The sequence below is a fragment of the Mandrillus leucophaeus genome, unplaced genomic scaffold, assembly GCF_000951045.1.
Source record: "Mandrillus leucophaeus isolate KB7577 unplaced genomic scaffold, Mleu.le_1.0 Scaffold1520, whole genome shotgun sequence".
Lineage (NCBI taxonomy): Eukaryota > Metazoa > Chordata > Mammalia > Primates > Cercopithecidae > Mandrillus > Mandrillus leucophaeus.
The window spans coordinates 438801-443360 of record NW_012101500.1 but is presented as its reverse complement, the minus strand read 5'-3'; the positions used below and the strand labels follow the sequence as shown (position 1 = coordinate 443360).

Sequence of the window (4560 nt, the reverse complement as noted above, 5' to 3'; positions counted from 1 at the left end):
ATTTGTTGAATAGAGTAGTCCTTTTCCCACTTTATGCTTTGGTTTGCTTAGTCAAAGATCAGTCGGCTGTAAGTATTTGGCTTTATTTCTGGATTATCTGTTCTGTTCCGTTGATCTATGTGCCTATTTTTATACCAATACCATGTTGTTTTGGTGCCTATAGCCTTGTAGTACAGTTTGAAGTCAGGCAATGTGATGCCTCCAAATTTATTCTTTGTGCTTAGCCTTGCTTTGGCTATGCAGGCTCTTTTCTTGGTTCCATATGTATTTTAGGATTTTTTTCCAGTTCTGTGAAGAATGATGATGGTATTTTGATGGAAATTGCATTAAATTTGTAGATTGCTTTTGGCAGTATGGTTATTTTCACAATGTTAATTCTACCTATTCATGAGCATGGGATGTGTTTGCATTTGTTTGTGTCATCTATGATTTCTTTCAGCAATATTTTGCAATTTTACTTGCAGAAATCTTTTACCTCCTTGCTTAGGTGTATTCCTAAGTATTTTATATAGTTTTTGCAGCTATTGTAAAAGGGAGTTAGTTCTTGATTTGATTCTCGGCTTGGTTGCTATTGGTGTATAGCAGTGCTACTAATTTGTGTACATTGATTTTGTATCCTGAAACTTTACTGATTCATTTATCAGGCCTAGAAGCTTTTTAGATAAGTCTTTAGGGTTTTTCAGGTATATGATCATATCATCAGCAAACAGAGACAGTTTATCTCTTTACCAATTTGGATGCCCTTTATTTCTTTCTTTTGTCTGATTGCTCTCGCTAGGACTCCCAGTACTATGTTAAATGTAAGTGGTGGAAGTGGGCATCCTTGTCTTGTTCCAGTTCTCACAGGGAAAGCTTTCAACTTTTCCCCATTCAGTATAATGTTGGCTGTGGGTTTATCATAGTTGGCTTTTATTACTTTAAGGTATGTCCCTTCAATGCCGATTTTGCTGAGGGTTTTAATCATAAAGCAATGCTGGATTTTGTCAGATGCATTTTCTGCATATATTGAGATGATTATATGATATTTGTTTTAATTATGTTTATATGGTTTATCGCATTTATTGACTTTTGTATTTTAAACCATTCCTGCATCCCTAGTATAAAACCCACTTGGTTATGGTGGAATATATTTTGGATACGCTGTTGGAATCAGTTAGCTAGTATTTTATTGAGGATTTCTCCATCGATGTTCATCAGAGATATTGGTCTATAGTTTTCTTTCTTTGTTATGTCTTTCCTGGTTTGGGTATTAGGGTGATACTGGCTTCATAGAATGATTTGGAGAGAACTCCCTAAATCTGTATCTTTTGAAATGGTTTCAGTACTATTGGTACCAATCTTTATTTGAATGTCTGATAGACTGCAGCTGGAAATGCATCTGGTCCTGGATTTTTTTTTTGGCATTTTTTTAAATTACAATTTCAATCTCACTGCTTGTTATTGGTCTGTTCAGAGTTTCTATTTCTTCCTGGTTTACTTATTACCAGGAATTTATTATTATTATTACTATATTATTATTATTATTATTATTATTATTATTATTACTGAGACAGAGTCTTGCTCTGTCACCCAGACTGGAGTGCAGTAGCATGATCTCGGCTCACTGCAGCCTCCAATTCCCAGGTTCAAGCAATTCTCCCGCCTCAGCCTCCCGAGTAGCTGGGACTACAGATGCGAACCACCATGCCCAGCTAATGTTTACATTTTTAGTAAAGACAGGGTTTCACCATTTTGGCTAGGATGGTCTTTATCTCCTGACCTTGTGATCTGCATGGGTTTTTCTTTTCTGTTGCATCGTCAGGCTGCAAATTTTTCAAACTTACATGTTCTTCTCCTCTTGAATGCTTTCTATGTTCTTCTCCTCTTGAATGCTTTACCACTTAGACATTTCTTTCACCAATACCCTAAATCATCTCTTTCAAGTTCAAAGTTCCACAGATCTCTAGGGCAGGGGCAAAATGCCACCAGTGTCTTTGCTAAAGCATAGCAAGAGTGACCTTTACTCCATTTCCCATAAGTTCCTCATCTCCATCTGAGACCAACTCAGTCTGGACTTAATTGTCCATACCACTATCAGCATTTTGGTCAAAGCCATTCAACAAATCTCTGGGAAGTTCCAAATTTTCCCACATCTTCCTGTCTTCAGAGCCCTCCAAGTCTCTAGGAAGTTCCAAACTTTCCCACATTTTCCTGTCTTCTTCTGAGCCCTCCAAACTGTTCCAACCTCTGCCTGTTACCTGCTTGCAAAGCTGCTTCCACATTTCCGGGTATCCTTATAGCAGCACCCCACTACTTCAGAACCAATTTACTGTATTAGGTCCTTCTCACACTGCTATGAAGAAATACCAGAGACTGGGTTGGGAAGGCAGAGTGGACAGATTCTGTTCAAGGGGATTCCAGACCGTGCTGTGCTATGAAGCAGGTCAATGAGCTGAAAGAGAAGGGCAACAAGGCCCTGAGCACGGCAACATAGATGATGCCTTACAGTGCTACTCGGAAGCCATTAAGCTGGATCCCCACAACCACGTGCTCTACAGCAACTGTTCTTCCCCTTATGCCAAGAAAGGAGACTACCAGAAGGCTTACAAGGATGGCTGTAAGACCATGGACCTAAAAGCCTGACTGGGGCAACAGCTATTCACAAAAAGCAGCAGCTCTAGAGTTCTTAAACCGATTTGAAGAAGCCAAGCGAACCTATGAGGAGCACTTGAAACAGAGGCAAATAACCCTCAACTGAAAGAGGGTTTACAGAATATGGAGGCCAAGTTGGCAGAGAGAAAATTCATGAATGCTTTCAACATGTCCAATCTGTATCAGAAGTTGGAGAGTGATCCCAGGACAAGAACACTGCTCAGTGATTCTACCTATCGGGAGCTGATAGAGCAGCTACAAAACAAGCCTTCTGATCTGGGCAGCAAACTACAAGATCCCTGGATCATGACCACTCTCAGTGTCCTCCTTGAGGTCGATCTGGGCAGTACGGATGAGGAGGAACAGGTTGCAACACCTCCACCACCACCCCCTCCCAAAAAGGAGACCAAGCCAGAGCCAGAGGAAGAAGATCTTCCAGAGAAGAAGAAGCAGGCACTGAAAGAAAAAGAGCTGAAAAACAATGCCTACCAGAAGAAATACTGACCCAGCCTTGAAGCATTACGACAAAGTCAAGGAGCTGGACCCCAGCAATATGACTTACATTACCAATTAAGTAGTGGTATACTTTGAAAAGGGCGACTACAGTAAGTGCAGGGAGCCTTGTGGGAAGTCCATTTAAGTGGGAGAGAAAACAGAGAAAACCATCTACTGATTGCCAAAGCCTATGCTCGAATTGGCAATTCCTACTTCAAAGAAGAAAGGTACAAGGATGCCATCCATTTCTATAACAAGTCTCTTGCAGAGCACCAAACTCCAGATGTGCTCAAGAAATGCCAGCAGGCAGAGAAAATCCTGAAGGAGCAAGAACAGCTGGCCTGCGTAAACCTGGACCAGGCTTTGGAGGAGAAGAACAAAAGAAACTAGTGTTTTCAGAAAGGGAACTATCCCCAGGACCTGAAGCGTTATACAGAAACCATCAAAAGGAACCCGAAAGATGCCAGATTATACAGCAATCGAGCTGCCTGGAGTTCCGCCAAACTCCTGGAGTTCCAGCTGGCACTCAAGGACTGTGAGGAATGTATCCAGCTGGAGCCAAGGGTTCATCAAGGGTTATACACGGAAAGCCGCTGCCCTGGAAGCGATGAAGGACTACACCAAAGCGATGGATGTGTACCGGAAGGTGCTAGACCTGGACTCGAGCTGTAAGGAGGCGGCAGACGACTACTAGCGCTGTATGATGGTGCAGTACAACCGGCATCACAGCCCGGAAGAGGTGAAGCGAGGAGCCTTGGCCGACCCCAAGGTGCAGCAGCTCATGAGTGACATAGCCATGCGCCTTATCCTGGAACAGATGCAGAAGGACCCCCAGGCACTCAGCGAACACTTAAAGAATCTTGCAATCGCACAGAAGATCAGAAGCTGATGGATGTGGCTCTGATTGCAATTCGGTGATGACTTGTTCATCCCCGCTTCCCTTCGCCCTCTTGTGGAAAGAGGAGCGGGGACCGCAGCAAGCAGCACGGAGCGGAAGGGAGAGCAGGAGGAGAGAAGGCCTCATCTCTCTGTATTTATATATAAACCCAGGGAGGACACAGAGACTTGTACCTGGGCTGTTCGTGGAGCTGCTGCTCCCTCTGAGCCCTCCCAGCACATGTGTGGTGTCTTCACCACTGCCCTCGAGTCTCGTGTCTCCTTCCCCTGCTCCCAGTGGCTGTCTCGTCTGCTCTCCCATAGTTGGTTATTTTTTATTTTTGGGCAGTGGGCATGTATAGGGAGAAAAAGGGATTCTTCCCAGCCTCGGGTCCCAGCTGTCTCATGTTGTTTATTTCGAGTGCCCTTCTCCAATAAAACAAGCCAGTTGGGCTAGGTTATTAAAAACAAGAAAAGAAAAGAAGAAAAGAAAAGAAAAGAAAAAAGAAAAGAAAAAGGAAAGGGAAAAGAAAAGAAAAGAAAAGAAAAGAAAAGAGA

General features: G+C 42.9%; 1 pseudogene across 1 annotated transcript; it reads left to right on the top strand.

Annotated features, from left to right (window-relative positions):
- Positions 1 to 2360: 2360 nt before the first annotated feature.
- On the top strand, positions 2361 to 4044 carry LOC105535974 (annotated as a pseudogene). The gene has a single exon (XR_001005525.1). The product of XR_001005525.1 is annotated as a stress-induced-phosphoprotein 1 pseudogene (transcript).
- The last annotated feature ends 516 nt before the right edge of the window (positions 4045 to 4560 follow it).